This window comes from Lepidochelys olivacea (genome assembly GCF_965140295.1).
Source record: "Lepidochelys olivacea isolate rLepOli2 genome assembly, chromosome: 9".
In the NCBI taxonomy this organism is placed as follows: Eukaryota; Metazoa; Chordata; order Testudines; family Cheloniidae; genus Lepidochelys; species Lepidochelys olivacea.
Window position 1 is genome coordinate 85,306,380 of NC_140419.1, and position 22,846 is coordinate 85,329,225.

General features: G+C 41.4%; 2 long non-coding RNA genes across 2 annotated transcripts in view; one reads left to right on the top strand and one right to left on the bottom strand.

The window, feature by feature from the left end:
• Window positions 1-3,821: 3,821 nt before the first annotated feature.
• Window positions 3,822-21,307, top strand: LOC311526641. Its single transcript, XR_014713077.1, has 3 exons — window positions 3,822-3,916; window positions 15,543-15,770; window positions 21,186-21,307. It is a non-coding gene; the product is annotated as an uncharacterized lncRNA (long non-coding RNA).
• The window catches only part of LOC311526640, a 49,274-nt gene continuing 45,466 nt past the window's right edge, over window positions 19,039-22,846 (bottom strand). Inside the window, exon 4 of the long non-coding RNA XR_014713076.1 lies at window positions 19,039-19,188. This is a non-coding gene — a long non-coding RNA (uncharacterized lncRNA). The remainder of the gene's footprint in view (window positions 19,189-22,846) is intronic.

The window sequence follows — 22,846 nt, forward strand, 5'->3', positions numbered from 1 at the left end:
TTCAGAAAGCATCTGATGAGGGCCCTCACCAAAGGCTCTTAAGCAAAGTAAGCTGTCATGGGATTAGAGGGATGGTACTTTCATGGATCAGTAACTGGTTAAAATACAGGAAACACAGGGTAGCAATAAACAGTCAGTTCTCAGAATAGAGAGAGGCAAATAGTGGTGTCCCCCAGGAGTCAGTACTGGGACCAGTACTATTCAACATATTTATAAATGATCTGGAAAAAGGAGTAAACAGTGAGGAGGCAAAATCTGCAGATGATACAAAACTACTCAAGATAGTTAAGTTCAGAGAAGACTGAATTGTTACAAAGGTATCTCACAAAACTGGAGGACTGGGCATCAAATGGCAGATGAAATTCAATGTTGATAAATGCAAAGTAAAGCACATTGGAAAACATAATCCCAACTATACATACAAAATGATAGGATCTAATTTTGTTGTTACCATTCAAGAAAGAGATGTTGGAATCATTGTGGATAGTTCTCTGAAAACATCTACTCACTGTGCAGCAGCAGTCAAAAAAGTGAAGAGAATGTTGGGAATTGTTAGGAAAGAGATAAGAAAACAGAAAATATCACATTGCCTCTACATAAATCCTTGGTATGCCCATGTCTAGAATACTGTGTGCAGATCTGGTTGCCCCATCTCAAAAAAGATATATTGAAATTGAAAAAGGTACAGAAAAGGGCAACAAAAATGATTAGCGTATGGAACAGCTTCCATATAAGGAGAAATTCATAAGACTGGTAGTTTTCAGCTTGGAAAAGAGACGACTAAGGGAGGATATTATAGAGGTCTATAAAAGCACAGCTGGTGTGGAGAAAGTAAATAAGGATGTGTTGTTTACTCCTCATAACACAAGAACTAGGGGTCACCAAATGAAATTAATAGGCAGCAGGTTTAAAACAAACAAAAGGAAGTATTTCTTCCCACAACGCACAGCCAACCTGTGGAACTCTTTGCCAGAGGATGTTGTGAAGGTCAAAACTATAACAGGGTTCAAAAAAGAACTAGATAAGTTCATGGAGGATAGGTCTATCAGTGATTAAGCCAGGATGGGCAGGGATGCAAAACCATGCTCTGAAGTGTCCCTAGCCTCTGTTTGCCAGGAGCTGGGAAAAGGCAATGGATCACTTGGTGATAACCTGTTCTGTTCATTCCTTCTGAAGCACCTGGCATTGGCCATTGTTGGAAGACAGGATACTGGGCTAGATGGACCATTGCTCTGACCCAGTATGGCAGTTCTTAGGACACTTGAGGCCTGATCCATTATTATACCAGAGTTGAGCTCAGGGCAGAATGCAAGGTGGAGGCAAAAGTGGTTTCATACCAATTTTGTGCCTTATTTTGGGGGCCCCAGCACAGTTTGGAGCAGGCTCAGGGCAGCACTAACTTGCTCCTTGCTGCCAATGACTTCAAGAGGTTGTTATGGCAGCTATTAAAGCTGCAACATAGCAGAACTCTGGGCCAGGCCCTGTTTTCCCTGTAAAACCCTTCATATACCCATACCCCAGAAACTGCTATGAAAAGGATGGAGCAGGTCTGCCTTCAGCAGTTCTATGGTGCACAAGAAAGCTCCTCTATGCCAGGGCATTTCCCCAGGGGCTGTATCTGCAAAGCCAGGGTAGGCTGTAGAGCAACAATGATTCAGGCATTTAGAGTTAGTCTGTGATGAAAAGTGTTGACAGTATATAAATGTAAAGTATTTTCAAAATTTGTTCCCTAAAGTTCCCAATTTCCAAAAAAATATCCAAACAAACAACTCCCAGTGCCTCAAAGCTTCAAAGGCTAAAATGTATCCTACTGCAATCCATCCAGCTGCACACAGTGGTAGCTGCAATAATATGGAACAAATTAAATTCCTGAATTATGATTTGGTTAGGTTGAATACGGCTTGGAAAAACTGTATTTCTAGTGAAAACCAACCTCATGAGGAAATTTAAGAGGTGAAGTCATAATGTGGGCTAGTCAGTGCTAGAAGAAAACAATGTCAGCCCACACTGAACTGCTGATTAACCTGGCAGAAATCTCAATGTCTGGGGTCTTAAAGATATTACACTTAGAAGAATTTTGGTTTTTAAATTCTTTTTTTATCATTGACTTTAACAGCCGAGTTTTAAATCTAATTCTGAACACTGTATTATAAGCTTTACCACAATGATAAGCACTATAAAAACGGTGACAGAAGCAGTGCATACAGAAATCTTGCAAATAATTGCTTTTAATTTTCCATTACAGAGATATGTGTGGTCTAGTGGTCTGAATACAGTAATGGGAGCCAAGAATTCTGAGTTCTAATCCTCTCAATCCTATCTGGTTCTCTCTATGGCCTTAGGAAAGTCACTTTGGCCTTTCTGCTTAAGTTTCCCTATGCCTTATTTACCTCCTACACAGGTGTTGTGTAAGGCTTAAGTTTCTAATATTTGTAAACTGCCAGGAAGACATAAAATGCTGCTAAAGGTGGAAAATGTTAAGTATTAAATTAGCCCCCAGTTAAGCAAAGCCACTTCAGCACATGGATTGATGGATGGTTAGGGCATTAGACTGGCCTTGTGAAACCTGAGTTCCTGCTCTGCCACAGGGGATTACAGTGCTGCCGTACCTCACAAGGGTGTTATGAGGATAAATGTATTAAGGATTATGAGGTGCTCAACTACTACAGAAATGGGAGCCATATTAGGACTCTAGACAGAGTTTGCTGAGTAGGGATGAAATTAGGCATCTGTTTACATTTAAGCACACGTTTAAATGCCTTGCCAAATCGGGGCTTGAACCAATAAGAGACAATGTGACAATCTGTTCATGTTTTTACCATTAAGGATGAGCTCCACAATTTTCAAAGGGAAGGAGAAGTCCCATTAAATGGGACCCTTTGAGGTACAACCAACAGAGTAGGTAAGTAATGTGTCTGTTACCAAACTGAAATCAATATCCTTCTCTCACTGACCATGGCAAAACTTCCATTGCCTTCAATGGGTGCTGTACCCTTATGGAAATGTCTTACAGAATTCATGAGGGATTAAACAAACAGGGTGCTATAAAGCCAATAAAATGTAATAGCAAGAACTTAAATATCTATTTATTCTGTGGGATGGTTCAGAAAATATATCAAAAGGTTTTCATTTTCTATTACAATCTATCGACTTTTCCATGAGGACAGGATCAGGTCTATGTGCATGATCCTGAGAGAGAACGTCAGCAGTATTTGTGGCTGCTCAACACCTCTGAGGCCTTGACATTTATCTAGCAAGTGTTTTGTTGTTTTTATATTTGGCAGTTGAAATGCTGGGCAATGTACTGTAAATATATTGATCATGTATCAAAACTAGGGTGTCTTGAAAGTGACATTTGGTTCTGGAAATGGTAGGGCGTGGGGAGGTATTTTGCTGCCCTTGCCCCTTACAAAGTGCTCAGCACCACACTGTATTTTGACACTAGTTCTGAAAGCATGTTCCTCCTCCACTCCTGCAGTCAGCACTTCTAAGAATGACCCTGCAGTGTTGAAAATGTTCATTGCCTGCTCCTTCCAACTGAGCCTTGCCTCTCCCCAGCCCCACACATATGCTTCTCGTGAGGACATTGATCCTAGGTATCAGAGTCAGAGATAGTCATGACTGGCTGGAGGGGGTAGGGGAAGAAAGCCATGCAGATTCCAAGTACAGCCAATGCACTTTCTGATGCTAACAGATTAAAATATAAGTTGAGAAAATCAATGTTGAACCCTTCCTCAATGCACATATCCTGCCTTATACAGTATGACAGACATCGAGGGCTCAATTGTGCACCCTGTGGCCAATGGGAGCTGCAGGGGCGGCACCTGCAGACAGGGCAGCGGGCAGAGCCACCTAGCTACCCCTCTGTGGAGGAGCTGGAGGGGGGATACGCCACTGCTTCTGTGAGCTGCTTAAGGTAAGCACTGCCCGAAGCCTGCACCCCTGACCCTCTCCCCCACCCCAACTCCCTGCCCCAGCCCTGATCCCCCCTCCTGCCCTCCAAACCCCTCGGTCCCACCCCGAGCACCCTCGCCCCAACCCCAGAACCCACTGTTGTATCAATCAGGCAAGGTACTAACAAGCTTCAACAGGACTTTATTTTCAAAGTGGAAACCTCTTTACCAAGCTGCTACTGCACCCTCTGTAGTTCTCTCCCAGCCTTTCAACTCCTCCCTCTCCTTCCTGTTTCCTGTCCTTTCAGAGTCCCAACAGCCAGTGTTCCCCATTCTAATAATTACAAGCAACATCTAAACATCACATTTCCTCTTCTCTTAAACTCTCCCAATTAAAACAAACATTGTTGTAACCACAGGAACAAATATGAAACAAGACACTATATTGTTGGCAGAAATATTACACTGAAAACACTGTAGATACTACATAACATAGTCTCTAGTCCAGACAGGTGGTTGTCTGGGTCTGATAGGCCGTCTCTCAAGCCCCAGTTCCAGTGCAATGTCTTGTTGTGCTGGTACTACGGTGAAGTAATCCAGTGCAGACTGGGTGTTGGCGTAATCTCCTCTTGGTGCATAGGCAGGTGCAAGATAAGAAGCATTCCATACCCGCCTATCAGAAAGGTGTAAGGTCCCTTCTTCTCTATGATTTTAAGAGGAGCTGTGAATTTATGCATAAAATTCCAGGTTTTTGTATTCTCATGAAGGAACCACACTCAAATGTTGGTTCCTTAGCACCCCACCACTTGTCTGTGAAAGCCTTATACTTTGCTTGGTTCTGTTCAACTGTGTTTCTCACATCATCCTCAAATGGGGCATCAGGTCATGCCTTTAACAATCCAGCAATGTTCAGTTTAGTATTCATCTGTCTCCCATACAGTAACTCTGCGGTGATCTTTGCGTTGTGGCATGTCGTGTAGTCCAGTATGCTTGCAAGAAATCAGTAGTGAAGAGTATCCACAATTACCCTTCCAGTTTAGCCGTTTGCAAAAACTCTTTCAAACTTCTGTTAAACCATTCGATTTCCCCATTGGCTTGAGGGTAATATAGGGATGACCTTCTGTGTAAAATGTTCCTCTGTGCTAGAAAAGTTTCAAACTCCAGGGAAGTAAATTGACTACCATTATCTGAAACCAGTTCTTTGGTGTTACCTTCCCTGCTAAAAACTGAAGAGAGGAACTTAATTACTGTGGCAGAAGAGATTTGCGATGTAAATGCTACCTCAGGCCATTTACTGAAATAGTCTATTAAAGTGATGCCATAACAGCAGTCAATTGGAGCAGTATCAAAGGGTCCTACAATGTCATTCGCCACTTTTTCCCATGCAGATTCAGGAAAAGGAACAGACTGTAATGGAGGGGAACATGTCACTGCTGTCTTATCATGCATTTGGCAAGTGACACAGGATTTTATGAGTGTTTCAGTTTGAGAGTCCATCCCTGGCCACCAATACAGATCCCGTAGTCGTTTGGTTCTGACAATTCCTTAATGAGTATTGTGTGCCAGGTATAAGAGTTTTGACTGTAATTCTTCTGGCACAAGGAGCCGGTGTGTACCTCATAGCACACAACCATCAAACAAAGTTCGTCCCAAACACTAAAATAAGGCCGCAGAACTGGGTCAAGGTTTTTAGAGTGACTGGGCCATCTTTGTCAGAAATTCCTGTAGTTTTTGTTGAACTGGACAGGCTGAACAAGCAACTTGAAATTGTTCTCTTGTAACTGCAGTGAGAGCGCTTGTAATAAGCGCTACCACTATATCCTCATCCTCTGGTGGACCATCTGGTGAAGACAAAGGCAGGTGAGAAAGGCAATCAGCGACCACATTTTGGTTTCCAGGCTTATATTCCAGTTCATAATTGAAAGAGTAGTCTTGCAGACCATCGAGCAATATGGTATCCTGCTCTTCCCAGTCCTTTCGTGGTGAGCAACGTCAAAGGGCTGTGGTCTGTGCGCAACTTAAACGTGCGGCCCCCACAGGTAAGTTGTCCATTTTTCAGTAGCCCAGACACAAGCAAGTGCTTCTTTTTTGACTGGAGAATATTTTCTCTCAGCATTAGTGTCCTCGAAGCAAATGCAACAGTCCTCTCTGTTGTCCTCATGCAGTTGTGTGAGAGCAGCCACAAGTCCATAATCAGAAGCATCAGTAGTTACAATTGTGGGCAATGCAGGACTGAATAGTGCAAGTACTGGACTATGTACAAATCAAGTCTTTCACCATTTTGAAACTAACTTGTGCATCTGTCCACACCGAGGTTGAACTTCTCTATAGTAATTCCCGTAACGGTTCAATGACAGAAGCATAATTGGGAATGAATTTTGTATACCAGGAGGTAAGACACAAGAAGGAATGTAAGTGTGCAAATCTGTTGGAGGAACATTTGAAATTGCCAGGATATGATCTGGATCAGGTTTTAGTCCAGTCTGTGAAATTGTATGCCCCAGAAAGGAGAGTTCAGTTTGTCTACATTTGCATTTGGACCTATTGAGCTGGAGACCTGCTGGGCTGATGTAGTTTAGTACAGACTGCAGGTTATTGTCATGCTCCTCAGAACTATTTCCAAACACTATAATATCATCCAGATAGCACTGAACTCCATGTTGATTCTTCAGAATCAATTACATCATTTTTTGAAAGGCACTTGGGGCAGATGCGAGACTGTATGGAACATATTTAAAACAAAATAGTCCCTCATGTGTAATAAATGCTGTGAGGTCTCTGCTATCTTCATGCAACATAACCTGGTGGTATGCGCTCTGCAAATCAAGAGTAGAAAACATCTTTGCTCCACAGAGTTCTGCAAATACTTCTTCCATGTGAGGAAGAGGATGGCTGTCAATCACAATAGCTTTATTTGGCTCCCTGAAGTCCACACAAAGGCAAATGCCTCCACCCTTCTTCTGCATCACTACTATAGGTGAAATCTATTCCGAGGAGTCGATCTCTTCAATAATGTCCTTTTGAACAAGTTTGCTAAGTTCCTCTGAAACAGCTTCCCTGACTGAAAATGGTAAGCGCCATAACTTCTGTCATTCAGGCATCACATTATTCCGCATTTTAACTTTATGCAGAAACCCATAAGCACAGCCAAGTTTCTCCTCAACCTGGTGTTGGGTCCCAGCTGAAACTGGTGCGTGTACTGCAAGAGTGCTTTGCTGAGGAAGATCAATTTGTCCATTAACTACCCTGAGATTTAAAGCAGCCAATAAATCTCTGCCAAGGATAGGAATGCCTTTGTGGACAACGTATAACTCTGCAGTTACACAGCAATCACCAAAAGTAACTATTACTGGCAGGCAGCCATGTACTAGAATATGGTTTTTCAAATAGCACACCAAACAAAGTTTGGGTTCAGTAAGAGGCACATTTTTAAAGTAGATAGATGGAATCAGGTAGTATAAATACTGCTGAGCCAGTGTCCAACATTAGCAGAATAGAGTGTGATTTGCCTGAGGGTATGGCGGAAACGTTTACAGTGCACTTTATCTTTTCTGGAATATGTGCAGTAGTGATTTTGTCAATGCTCAGCACAGTAACATCTGGTATTGTAACTGCATGCGCCTGTTGATTGAACTGGCTACTGCAACATACTTTAGCAAAATGTCCAATCTTTTTGCAATGATTGCACTGAGCTACCTTTGCCAGACATCCTGTGTAGCTTGCAAGGTGTTGTGGGGATCCACAGCAAAAGCATGCTTTCACTATTTTTTGAATTTGCTGATTTGGTGGTTTTTCATTAGTTTTCCTCTTGCAATTGTGTATCTGCAGTGGTAGTGAACTTTTCTGCAAAGGAGTCACAGCCTGGACTGTGCCTCCTGTATCCATGCTCATTATTTTGGCACCAGCTGTAGCTGACTCAATCTGAGTAGCAATGGTTTATTGCTTTTTCTAGTGTAAGTTGTGATTCTAGATGTAAGCATTCTCTTACATGAAGCATGGTTGTTTTCTCAATGAGCTGGTCTCTAATAATCTCATCTGCCGTATTCCCAAAGTCACAAATTACAATCAGACTCCTCAGGGAAGTAATATACTGCATTATAGTTTCCCCTGGTTTCTGCTCATGCTGGCAAAATCTGTAGTGATTAGCTACTACATTCACTTTTTGCATTAAAGAATTTTTTGTGCCGTGAGTGCAGTCTCATATTTATCATCTGCAAGGGGAAAAGTGTAAAATATACACTGCCCTTCTGCTCCAAGGCACTGGATTAGCAGAGCATGCTTTCTTACTTCAGAAATCTCTGTAGCACTGATTGCAAACAGATAAGTCTCAAACATATGGATCCAGGTAGAAAAGCAATTGGAGGCTCACCTGGGCTTTGCAGAAAGGTGATGGGTTCAGAGGCAGAAGATCCATCCTCATCACTAAAATGTTGTAGTACCAGGCAAAGTACTAACAAATTTCAAGAGGACTTTATTTTCAAAGTGGAAACCTCTTTACCAAGCTGCTGCTGCACCTTCTGTAGCTCTCTCCCAGCCTTCCAACTCCTCCCCATTTCTTCCCATTTCCTGTCCTTTCAGACTCCCAACAGCCAGTGCTCCCAATTCTAATAATTACAAGCAACATCTAAACACCACACCTACATCCCCAGTCAGAGCCTTCACCCACCCCCTGCACCTCAACCCCCTGCCCCAGCCCAGAGTCCCCTCCCACACCATGAAATCTTCATTTTTGGCTCTACTCCAGAGCCCACATCCCCAGCCAGAGCCCTCATGCCATCCTGCAGCCCAACCCCCAATTTTGTGAGCATTCATGGCCTGCCATACAATTTCCATACCCATATGTGGCCCTCAGGCCAAAAAGTTTGTCCACCCCTGCTTTAGGTGCTACTGTAATACTGCCAGTTGCCTAGGAACCCCAGCTAGAGAGACCAGGATCCCATTATGGTAGGCACTGTGCAAGCACAGAACAAAAAATTCCTGGTAATAAAAATGTAAGACCTGACTTGTCAATCTGCCATCTTGCACTGATTGTCCCCTTCATTATATTTCCACTAGACTTTCTGCAATCTAGTTTTATATGTTCTAAGTGATTCAGTTTCCAGCACTTCCCTTGGGAGACTATTTCACAATGTAGCAGATCTCACTGTCAGGAAAGTTTTTCCTGCTGTTGAGTCTAGATTTTCTCTTTCTTAATTTCCTCTTAGTACTTTTTATAGCTCTTCTGTACTACCCTAAATGCTGAGCCTTTGTCTCTAAGGGCCATGCTACAGCCCTGACTGATGAATCATGCCAGGTCTGGGGTAATTTTACAGGAAGTAATACATTGCCTTGAAAATATAGTGAGAGAAAACTATGATATAAAGGGTTCTTTAAAGAATTAAACCATGCTACCAATGCTCTGCAAGCAACAGAAAGGAGGACCTCAGAGCAACAGACTATCTGCTTCTAGTTACAAAGTACATAAAAGCTTTCAGCTCTCAAGGTCAGGATGTAATGTTTTTCCCCATATAAACAGATGTTTTGCGACAGGACTGCCTTTGTAGATTCCTTTCCTTCTCTACAGCATATGCTTGTAGATTGCCCTGCAATGCAATTTTTCTGACATTTCTATAGATACACAAATTAAAGATGTTCAACCTTTACTATCTTTTTCTCTTCCTCTGTACTTCTCTCACTGTCAATTACAGCTTATTTAGGTGAATGTTTTTGTTTTTTAATTTATGATAATATGATATTCAGCCATCTGCACCTCTGCTCTGAATAGACTGAGCTGCTACAATGTGTGTCATACCACAGGCCCTGTACTGCTACCAGTTAATGGAGAGTCTCCTTGAACATAAGAGGTGAGGACTGTGCTTTTGTAACAAGGGGATCTAGTTCTAAACCTGCTGTCAAGTTTCAAATGCTCATAGTGTCTACCGTGAAGTCTTAAGTGGCCACAGAGTTGCTAAAATGTTTTATTTAGCTGGTCACCATTTTTATGTAGCCATGTTTAGTTCAAGTGGTGCAAAGAATAAATATACAATAGTTCTAGACTTAGCATACAAATAAGGTGTTAACCCGTTCCACATTTTTTTTAATCCTTAAAGAGATTTAACAATTACAATCTGACTTTAAATAAAAAGAGCTAAATTCATCATTGGTGTAAATCAACTGACTACAATGAATTTACACCAGAGAAGCTTTAAGAGAACATGTGCTGCTTTCATTCCTTGCCCTGCATAGGTTAATGTACTTAGACCATAATCCAAATGATTGTGCATTTTTAAAAATCATTGTTTTTTTGTTGAGAAATCTAAACCTCAGCAGATGGGATCATTAGCACTACAGCTCTGGCAGTGGATTATTTCATGAGCCTATGTATGCGAATTTGTTGGTCACCACATCCTTCAGGGCAAAAGAAATCCTGTTTATTATAGGAGCCAAAGCAAAGTGGCTGCCAAACATCTGTGAGAAATTGAACACTATCCAGGTCTAATCTGAAACCCGAGTGGACAACTAGCTGCTAGCCTCTTCTGTCTAGACTGGCTGTTGTTCCCTGCCCCCACCTCAGATCCCCTCTGTGAGTGGCCACTGTGAAACCTGCAGGCCAAAAAGAGAATGGCCCAATTAACACGCATACTCATTAAAGCCATCAGAGTTCCCTGTATTCTCTCCTCTCTCACCTGCATTGAAACTTTAGTAACAGAAGAGCATGATTTTAAAGTTGACAAGCACTAGCAACTATGAAAATAAAATGCCTGGCAGTGTGTGCGCGCCCTGGTTTTAATTTGTATTACATAGAGGGCCTCTAAAAGTGAAAAGGCATGTGGTGTGCTTGAGGCCCCTTCCAGCTGAAAGAGTGAAATGAGAATAAGTTCATTGTGAGCTATGCCCTCATTGTACTTTCAATGCCTTTCACATGAAGGAGATTTTTAATCTCTCAGGGCTTCATCTCTAACCCCCCATCTTTGGGTCTCTGCTTTGCACTTCTATCGAATCCTTTCATCCAAGAATTGCAAAGCACTTGGCAAATGTTAATTAAGCCTTTCAAACCACCTCCACCCTGATGATTATTATATTTCTTCATTTGATCGAAGGCTAAACTGAGGCACAGTGCAGGGTTTTTTATTAAAAAAACAATATCAAGACACCTCTAAATCTGGGTGCCTCAATTTTTGGCAAGGCAGACAATCACTTAGGGCCTGATTTCTGAGGTGCTGAGCATTCATGGTGTTAAGTGAAGGGAATGAAAATCAGACCATAATGATGGTGTCCAAAAAATTGTGGTATCTGAATTAATAGCCACATTGGAAAGTGTTGGCATAAGCAACTTGCTCAAGATAAGAGAGCAAATCAGTGTTATAACCATGAGGACAGATGTTAAAATACCCAGTCCTTTGGTCTAATTTCTGCTTCATTTACTCCATGTTATTTTCAGAACAGCACATTAAAATCACAAAGTTTAGACTTTTGCACTATGAAATGTGCCTACAATTTCTACAAAGAATGTTACTATATGTGCAGCCCAGATGCTCCAGTTAAAAAATATAAATATAAAATCTTCTTGTGCAACATGGAACCCCTATGATGGGAGTGGGATTTGAGTTGGGCATAGGCAGGAAAGCACAGCTCCTCAAGGAGTCAGGCTAGCATGGAAGACAGGGAGGATCTTATTATATTTATCATTACACCCTAGCAGCTGCACCTGTTTATCAGAGGGTCCTTGCTATTCTCCTGCTATAGCTATAATGGCCTTTCAAACCAAAACTTCGTAACCATCCTTGGGGAGGGAGACAAACCTGATCTCCCTCTGATGGGAGGGTGAAACTCCACAAATTAGGAGACAGCTGGGAGCTACATCCGACCCCTCCAGGACAAGTTAGAGCAGCCTCAGGGCTGTTTTAACTTTTGCTGAGAGATCCCAGCTCCTCAAACTGATTTGTCAGTCAGGATTGCTGGAGTGGATTGCATCCCAGCCCTGCCTTCATCCAGAGTTAGTCCAGTACACCACTATACGTGGGGGCAAGGAACAACTGATATAGAGATGGCTACATTCTGTCACCTCCTAATCACGTAACAGTTTACTATAATTGCAGAGAAAAGCACAATCAACATTGCACCCAGTCAACAGCCAGACCATTCTCATTCATCTCTCCTCTCTCATTTGCTTTAAGAAGAAAAAACGCATCTAAAGAATCATATGGCCTTTCCAAATTGACATGTGGGAGGGGAGAATGCAGAACATGTCACTTTTATAGGCTATTGTCTTTAGCAATGTTCCTTTAAATTTAATTTTGAACTTTTGTTAATTGGGGCAACTTGAGGCATGATTTTCACAAATCCATCCCAATGTCAAAGATATGACATTTCAACATTTAAAATATGATGTAAAAGTGTATTGGGAAGAAAGTGTATTCCTCTAAGGGACAAGCTGGAGCCTACAGCCTCTGGAAAATCCAGGAGGCCCTGTCCCACCTGGGGGCTGAGCCATATACACAGAAACAGAAAGAGAGAGGGAGAGAAGAGTAGAAGTGGCATGGGTGTAGGCAGTCTTGCATAAACAAGACTAAATTGATTCAGAGACTTAGGTATGGATTGAAAATCTGGGAGCCCTAAGCCAGGGTCCTAATGAATTGTTTGTTACAAGTAGGCTTGGCAAAATGATTTTTTTTATGTTTGATGGATAATGATTTTAAAGCACTTTTTTTTATTGATTGAAATTTTCACAGTTGTGGGGCAGTTATGGGAGCAGACAGTAATAATTTAGTGTCAGTAGATGCTGAGATTCAAAAAGTTAAAGCTTTAGAACTTACCATTAAAGTCAGTGCAAAACTCCCAATATTTCAATGGGGTGAGGATTTCGTCAACAGATGTTCACGGTATTGCAGTCTCTGACTTTACAACTATCTTTTCCACACGTCAAGCCTAATGCAAGTACTTTGGGAAAATCCAGTATTGTGATGCCATGGACACTGATTTTGTTGAGAGGAGACCAATGTTGAGTGGCATCTTCTGAAACAGTGCCCTAGACCTTGATCCTGCAAGGAGTTCCAAGCAAGCCTAATAGCTTCAGTGGGACTTTGTGTAGACACAAAGGTCTGCTCCCATTGATGGAATTGCAGAGCTGGTGCCTCAGGCTGTGTCCATATTCCAGTCTAGGGTGTGGTTCCCAGCTCACGTACACATACTTGCACTAATTCATCGCTTGATGAGAGCTAGCAGGTATAAATAGTAGCATAGCAGCACAGAAAGCAGCACCAGAGGCACAGCTCAAGTATGCTAAGTACCTATCCCTGGGATTCAGGCAGGTTTGTATTCAGCATGGCTAAACTGTGCCTCTGCTGCAGCTGCCCGTGCTACCGCAGCTACACTACTATTTATACTCGTGCTAGCTCTCATCAAGCTAGTGCAACTGTGTACATGCCCTAGGAATCCTACCCAGGGCTTGTAGTGTAGACGTAGCCTCATTTTTTTTGCTTTGGATAAAGTTAATTTATTAGTTTCATTTGCTTTTGTTCATTGATCCTGCAAGCTTTACTCAAGCAAGCAGTCCCAATTATATCAATAGGATTGCTGATAGAAGTAAGGCTGCAGGACTGCAAAAAGAAAAGGAGGACTTGTGGCACCTTAGAGACTAACCAATTTATTTGAGCATGAGCTTTCGTGAGCTCACGAAAGCTCATGCTCGAATAAATGGGTTAGTCTAAGGTGCCACAAGTCCTCCTTTTCTTTTTGCGAATACAGACTAACACGGCTGTTACTCTGAAAGCTGCAGGACTGGGTGCAGAGTCATTTTAGCCTGAAAACCCTCTGTACAAGAGATGGCAGTATTATGACAGGTGTTCACCACTTTCAGTTTTCAGGAGGGCACACTAGGTCACCATGTTAAAGGCCCTGCTTAGATCAAACTTGACAGTCTCAGATGATTCAGTGTCTTTGCTGTAGATTTTCACAAGTGATCTATAGCCACAGGCACACTATAAAAAAAAAAAATCAAAGATCAACCTGTTTACAAAGAGCCGTATGAAACAACCTTCAAAGGCTTTGGCCCTGCAGGCTGTGACGTGCCCTGTTATGACCTGCCCAATAGGTCAAAAGGAATGTAAGTAACTTTTTGACCATTTCATCCTGTACTGTATGTTTGCTTTCTTATTGTACTTCATGTACTGAATATAAATAACTATCTCTAATTCTGCAGCCTTTGACTATTTTTCTTGCAGCAGCTCTGCTGCTTGGCTTTTTAAAGAGGATATAATAATGTTTCTCCTTTAGTATTTTATAAGTTCCCAACAGGGCAAATTACCTGGCTTTGTAAAGTACATGCCAATGTTGTGTAAATATTTAAAACTCAGATTAGGATGTAGCAATTATCTTGATCTTTAAAACAATTATCCTGATTTTTCTCTTTTGCACTGACTTATTTTCCTCTTACCGGGACAAGTTTATTTCCAAAAGCTCTCTCCAGCAGAGAATGTGTCAAATTCCTATAGTAGTGTAATGTCATACAGACACTGCATTCAGTAGCATGACCACAATGTCAACATTACTTAAAGCTTACCAGCTTCAATTCATTGTTACTGGCTTAAAATATTTTTAGTCTTGAGACATAAAGAAAAATAAAGATATTTTTAATACAAAACTCTGGCTCATGACCTGGCTTTTGTTACAAGTGTGAATTAAAGGCCAAATTTAATGTAATCATGGACTTCCATGAGCTTTCAAATCAGACCTATAAGTGATGTCCAACAAATCTGAGGCCAGAAAACTTAGTTGTCATTCTGCATGCAGTGAAGCTAGCTTTCCTGACTATACTGTCCTCATCAAGGACCACTGTGATTCTGAGGAAGTGAGCTGTAGCTCACAAAAGCTTATGCTCTAATAAATTGGTTAGTCTCTAAGGTGCCACAAGTACTCCTTTTCTTTTTGCGAATACAGACTAACACTGCTGTTACTCTGAAACCTGTGATTATCTAGTCTGATCTGTATAACACAAGTCATAGAATCTCCCCAAAATAACTCCTAGAATATATCTTTTAGAAAAACATTCATTCAATCTTGATTTAAAAATTCAGTGACAGAAAATCTAACAGTAAATTGTCCAATGGTTAATTACTCATTACTAAAAAATTATGCCTTATTTCTAATCTGAATTTGTTTAGCTTCAGCTTCCAGCCATTGGATCATGTTATATCTTTTTCTGCTAGATTGAAGAACCCATTCTTAAATATTTGTTTCCCATGTAGATACTTACAGACTAATCAAGTAACCCCTTAACCTTCTCTTAATTAAACTAAATAGATTGATCTGAGTATGTCACTAAGACATTTTCCAATCTTTTACTGTCTACCCTATGAAATTAGGTTGAATTTATAGAAGTTGATTTTTAGGAAGTGATTTTATACAGTCAATTGTGTGTGTCCCCACTTAAGTGCATTAAGTTGGCAGAGTGTGTCCACAGTTCCGTGGACAGTGTTGACTTTTGGAGTGTTGCACTGTGTGTAGCTATCCCACAGTTCCCAGTCTCTGCTGCCCATTGGAATTATGGATTGAGCTCCCAATGCCTGATGGGTCAAACATTGTCACGGGTGGTTTTGGGTACATGTCAGTCGCCCCTCCCTCCGTGAAAGCAATGGCAGACAATCGTTTCATGTCTTTTTTTCTGTGCAGATGCCATACTGCTGTCAGACGGTGCAGTAGGACTGCTAACTGTCATCATCCACCACTTCTGCTACAACACTGCTCTCCTGGTGCCATGAATCCACCTCACAGGTCCTCTTTCTGTATAAATACCTATTCTCGTGGCATCTGTCATCCACCACTTCCGCTGCAACTCTGCTCTCCTGCAGATGCCATACCATGGCAAGCATGGAGCCTGCTCATCTCACCGCTGCTGTTGTGAGTATTGCAAACGCCTCACACATTATCCTGTAGTATGTGCAGAACCTGCAAAAGCAGGCAAGGAGGCGACAACAGCGTGATCAGGATAGTGATGAGGACATGGACACAGACTTCTCTCAAAGCACGGGCCCTGGCAATTTGGACATCATGGTGGTAATGGGGCAGGCTCATGCCATGGAATGCCAATTCTGGGCCTGGGAAACAAGCACAGACCGGTGGGACTGAGTAGTGTTGCAGGTCTGGGATGATTCCCAGTGGCTGTGAAACTTACGTATGCAAAAAGGCACTTGTGTAACTTTGACTTGCTTTCTATAAGGAATAAGGCTGCCCTCCCCAGAAACCTTCTGCAAAGGCTTTTTAGAGTACCTCCAGGAGAGCTTCATGGAGATGTCTCTGGAGGATTTCCACTCCATCCCCAGACACGTTAACAAACTTTTCTAGTAGCTATGCTGGCTGTGAATTCTCCCAAGTCTTCAGGGCAAATTATTCATTAAACACGCTTGCTTTTAAACCCTGTATTACATTTACAAAGGTACACTCACCAGAGGTGCCTTCTCCAGCTTCATGGTCCAGGAGCCCACCTTGGGAGGGTATTGGCTCCAGGGTGATGAACAGTTCCTGGCTGACAGGGAGAAGGGATTCTCTGCTTGCCTGCTGTGTGCTATCCTTAACCTCCTCATCCACAAAAATCCTCATCCCTGTTGCATGAGACTCCATCCCCTCCCCCTGTCCTTGCAGGTGTCCATGGACAGTGGTGGGGTAGTGGTAGGGGCCTCCCCTAGAATTGCACGCAGCTCAACATAGAAGCAGCATGCATGGGGCTCCGAGCCAGAGTTACTGTTTGCATCCTTTATTTTTTGGTAGGCTTGCCTCAGGTCCTTAACTTTCACTGTGTGTCCCTGTTGTAGGCTCTGTCCACCATGCCCTTGGAGATTTTGGCAAATATATTAGCATTTTGTCTTTTGGAACAGAGTTCTGCCTGCATGGATTCTTCTCCCCATACAGCAATCAGATCCAGTACCTCCCATTTGGTCCATGCTGGAGCTCTTTTGCTATTCTGGGACTCCATGGTCATCTGTGCTGATGAGCTCACCATGCTGGCCAAACAGGAAATGAAATTCAAAAGTTCCTGGGGCTTTTCCTGTCTACCCAGCCAGTGCATCTGAGTTGAGAGTGCTGTCCAGAGCAGTCACAATGGAACACTCTGGGATAGCTCCCAGAGGCCAATACTGTCAAATTGTGTCCACACTACCCCAAATTTGACCCAGTGAGGTAGATTTTAGTGCTAAACCCCTTGCCAGGGGAGGATTACAGAAATCTATTTTAAGTGCCCTTTAAGTTGATGAAACAGGCTTGGTTGTGTGGATGGGTGCAGGGTTAAATTGACTTAACACTGCTAAAAATCGACCTAAACTTGAAGTGTAGATGAGGGCTAATTCTTGTGGCTCTTTGAACCCTCTCCAATTTATCAACATCCATTTTCAGTTGTACCAGAACTGAACACAATATTCCAGAAGTGGTCACACCAGTGCCAAATCTAGAGGAAAAATAACCTCTTTACTCCTACTTGAGATTGCCCTGTTTGAATGTAGAAGGGTACTTTTTAAAATTCAAGACTACTATCTCTTATAACTTAATATCAGTGGTTCCTGAACTCTAGTCTGTAGCTAACCATTGGTCTGCACCAGTGGCTCTCAACCCTTCCAGACTACTATACCCCTTTCAGGAGTCTGATTTGTCTTCCATATCCCAAGTTTCACCTCACTTAAACTACTTGTTTACAAAATCAGAACTAAAAATACAGAAGGCACAGTATACAATCACTGAAAATTTGCGTACTTTCTCATTTTTACCATATAATTATAAAATCAATTGGCAAGAGGTTTCTTTCAGTAAGGTTATAGATGGAAAACTGACTCTACATTGTTAGCGTCTATTCTGGTCACAGAGATCAATGGGAGTTTTACCATTGACAAACAGAAGCAGGGTCACGGCCTAGTAATAGCTACAAAGAGTTTATAAATTAAAACCTGATTTCTGATTGCTAGTGTCCTGTTCACCTATCACAGTTGTACCACTAATAAAGATTTTGCAGTCAGAACTTAGTTAACCCATTGCTAAAGTATGAATGAGAACAGAATCCAGCTTGCTTTTTCATAACTCCACTAGCTCAGCGTTGATTCTAGCAGCAGGAAAAAAATATTTGTGTGTGGCAGCAAAGTAACAGTAATTAGATATGACTTGAAGACCCACAGGGAGCAAACAAGGTGGCTTGTTTACACAATCACCTTCCTACTCTAGTCTTCCTCTCTGTAGAACTAACCTTGTCCTGGCAGATAATTGAAATGAAAGTTTAAGAAATTTAAACACCAGACCTCGCAGGGTTTGGAAAGAAGCTCTTCAAGGGAAAGTCTAGTTTCCACATCCACTGGACCTTTGATAATCCATGCAAATAAATGAAATCATAAAATTGCCACTAGAGATGGACCAAGCCCAGGCCTCAGATGAGAAACCCCCTGAACTTTGAGGGAATGTTGATATTTAAGCCTGGATCTGAATTTTGTAGTTAGTCCCTAGCTCTATAATGGGCAGGATGAAATGCTGCCCTCTCCAATTTTGGGGGTTAGAAGTATGTATCTAGATTCAAATATTAAGGTTGGTATGTATCCATCCATAATCAAGAGAAACATAAGACTTAATTGTTTCTGGTTTATTATGTAGCAAAAGCTTTACCAGAATATAATATTCTACCATAAACCTAGAGGCTGGTTTCTTGTCCTATTTGCCTAGCCACTTAACTTTAACTGGTTGATGTGACTGGTTTGCTATCAGAATTATATGTGAGGTACCAGATGGTATCAGTTTCTGGCCTTCCCAGCACAGACAGTAGAAAAAGGACAAATAACAGAAACAACATTACAAATGTGATGAGGACTATTTACATTTTCATTTCTGGGCCCACATCAATATGACACTGGAACACAGAATGTGACTGTTGAGCAACTTAACAGTTTAAGATGCTGACTGCATTTCAGAGATGTTGAGTGCCCTCAATTCCCATGGAACAACAGAAATTGACAGAGCTCAGCACCATTCAGAAACAGGTGCTAAGCTTGAACTTTATAGTGGCTGTCCCAGAGCAGACTATGAGATGCAAGTGAGAAAGAAGGGAAAAGAGGAAGCACCTGGCAGGAGAGGTGTGCTGTCCTCTGGATGGTATGCTGTTCAGTAACAACTCAGATAATCAACAGTATCCTACCTCCCACTAAGATGACATTGTGTTTCAGATGATAATACATCCTCTCAGAGCCACTGTGTTTCAGAACAAGCTGTACTTGGCAGATTGCCATGCTGTTGAGTGATCCTTCTCCTGCAGTACTCCAGAGCTTCCACAAACACAACAGGTCACTTTCCACTAATGTGACATAAAAGAAAAAAAAATAGATTTGAAAGTGTCAGTGTTGACACTGACTGACTGCTGAAATCAGTATGCAGAACCAGGTTCTGTTTACAATGCAGATGTGTTAAAGGGAAACAGTGTAACCTGCTCTTCCCACCCCCTCAAACTCACCCTCTCCCACACACACATGCTGCCACACTGATCAGCTGGCTGCAGTCTGAAGAGAATTGTCATGTATTTAGTCTTTTGACTCATTTTTGTTATGAGCACACATCAAGCTGATGGATGATATTGGTAAGAAGCAGAAAGATTTTTATCCTGGGAACAGGACTAACCAGCAAACTTCGCAATCCATTCCAAAACACGTGAAGTATATGACAATAACTTGAGACATTGTCAATCCACCTTAAACCCAATCTGTTAAACACCCATTGGTAACGCATCTGAAGGATTCCCTTTATTATTTCGTCTTCTCCTCCTTCAATTCAGCATGTGAAAAGTGCAGCATTCAGACTCAAAATTAGTGCTGCATAGATGGTCTTCGCAAAAAGAAAAGGAGTACTTGTGGCATTGTATTCTTTTTGCGAATACAGACTAACACGGCTGTTACTCTGAAACCTGTCATAGATGGTCTTGTGATACAAATTCCTGTACAGTAGGAACTTGCCCCAATAACTATATGTATTTAGTGACACACTTGAACAGTTATCAGAGATATGCATTTCTGCAGTTTTTTAATCCAGATTAATTTAAATGCAACTTTCAGATCAGACAAGCCAGGCAAGCAAGACGTTGATACGTTAAGCTGAGGTTATATTAAAGTAAAGAGTTGGGCAGATGAGCATTAGGGCTGAGGCACTGCACAAGGTAACACACTCAGAGGAGTATGGTTGTAAAGACAACAAGATCAACAATTGTTAAGATGTTTTTCAGACTTTAGAAAATATCCTATATCAATATTATTAGTGACATGATATATTGCCTAGCATGATTCAGAAAAGTATAATGATATTTCAAAATACAGAATATGATCCAGTTGGGAGAATACAGGTAGACAGACGTTACAGTTTGTCGGGGATCATCTCCCCCCCCCCCCCAATTGATTTTCCATGTGTGTGCAAGTACTGGCCCAAATCTTCAGATGGTATAAATGAGCATAGCTCTATTGACTTAAATGGAGCTATGCAATTTATATCAGCTGAGGATTTGACACAAAGCCTCAAAGGAAATGACCTGGATTTGAACTCAGAACTTTCAGCTTCCTAAACACATACCTTTGAGAAGGTAAAAGAGCAGCTCCAGTAGGCCATCTGGTCAAAAAAATGCTCTATTTGAGCAGGTCAATGATATCCCAGTGAGGAATGGGATGCACCCTTTCCTATCTCTCACTATCTGTGCATTCATGATTAAGGGAACTGTCAAAAAGATGTTGAGAGATACAGAAAAGAGCATGTCAACTGATTAGCCTAACAGCTCCTTGGATTTTTTATTCTTCTCTATGTCATGCTTCTGTACTCTAGTCATGTAGCATCACCATGGGCTGGCTAGCTACTGACTGCTGATATTGTTAGTTTATTTATACCCAGTTGTGTAAGTGCTAGAGCTGGCTGCTTACCAGCCTCCAAATCTCCTTGGATTATCTCCTCTATTTTGATATCCTTTTCTGAAACAGAGGCAATTGAGTATTGAAATAAAACTCAGGGCTTTTTCTGAAGCCTTGCAGTGAATTGAGTGATTCAGCTGTTGTCAGATCTTCTCGTATTTTGTTTCTAGGATCACAAATCAGTTAATATTTAATCATTTTCTCATTTAATGAAAAATTATTTAGTGGTATTTTTATGTTGGAAGTAATTATGGAACTATTCATAGGTCATTTTAAAATTAGGCTCTAATGAAAGGTTTGTCTTAAGCCTTAGACTTTTACTTTGGTCTTAAATACTGTTTAAATTAACACAAACTGCTATTCATTTGTGACATTTTGAAATATTATGATTATGTATTATTTATTATAGGTATCACTGTACAAATCTAAAGGAAGACAGGATCCCGGTCCAATCAAGCTTACAGTTTAATGCATAGTTCCTGCAAAGAGAAGTGTGCAGGCAGATTGCTGCATCCACAAAGAATCCCACTGACATCCTTTCACTCTTAAAATTACACACTTGATTAAGTATGTTCTTGAATCAGGACCATAGTGATGCCAAAGTTGTGGCCCATTTTATTTCCATCTTCTGACTCTTTTACTGCTGAGCATCTGAATCTCACATGCCAGAATCATGTGCTGTATTTACTTTTAGTATTTCATGTTTAACAAAGATAAAAATATCAACTGAAGTTCTTCATTAATGTAAACTTATTACCCTTTTATTACTCTGTCTGCATCAACTTGTGCCAGTTTTCCCTGTGGATCTGAGGGTGAGAATCTGAATGACATCTCCTCCACCTATTCCCTCACAGCCCTGGAAGCCAGAACCTCAGACAGCCTGTCTTCTAAGGGAGGGAATATGTTGCAAAGGTAACACTCCTCCTTTCTGCATCCAAATGTTTGCAGCATGGCCTGGGGGCACAGATTACTGGTTTGCTTTTAACTAAGTCACCAACAAATTCACAGGAATGGAGAACGCCAACCATAAAATTGAGAATGATGTCTTAGTGGTAGAGAAAAATATGAATAAATTGTTATTTTATTTAAAAAAAAAGAATAAAGCGCAGTAGGACAAACTTCTCACCAATAATCATAATAACTAACTAGCATTTGTGATTTGTTCCAGGAGAATGAAGACAATTTTTTTTAAATTGACTAACAAATTTCTAAAATTTTATGTTTCAAAAGAAGGTACTTTGACCTACAGGCTCAAATGTAAGAAAAATTACTAAAGTGAAGAATCCCACAAAAATTCCCAGCTCCACACTTGAAATGAACCCACGTATTTTAGGGTATGTCTACACTTTGAGCTGGGAATGTAATTCCCAGCTTAAAGAGACATACCCGCACAAACTGCGATTGAGCTAGTGAGCTAAAACTAGTGTATCACAGCAGTACGATCAGTGGGAGGGGCTAGCTGCCCCAACTGCGTGCCTAGTGCCTGAAATGGGTACGTGCTCGGCATGACTAACCCCTCCCACTGGTTGGGTCATGGCAGCCACACTGTTTTTAGTGCAGCAGCTCAATCAGAGGTGGTGTGGATAAGTCTCCTAGAACTGGAATTTAGACCTTCCAGGTCCAGCTGTAGACATACCTTTAGTTCCTGCATTTTCTGTTCCTTTAGTTTTCATGGTTTTGGTACTTTTAATTCTCATAAATTAGAATGGCTCATTGTTCAATAAAATCAGGTCAGAGTGGGATAGATAGCCTTAGAGTTACAAAGCACAGAGAAGAACTTCAGGCAAAATTTTGCTCTCAATTACACCCAGGTAACACAGCTGAAGGTGATGGGGTTATACAAAGAATGGTTCGGTCCAAGATGGCTTAAAGTGCTCACAATAGCAGCCTGGAAAAGTGGAACAGTTGGCAGTAGTGGGGATGGTTATGAGTTCTTCATTTTAAAAAAAAGTTAATTTAGTGTTTGTGAAAGGTGCTGAATTAACAGCTTTAAAGATTGATGTCCTCTGTTTACCCATAAAGAAATTACAGCCTGGATAGTGTGGGAAACTGTGCCTTTAAGAAGCTTTG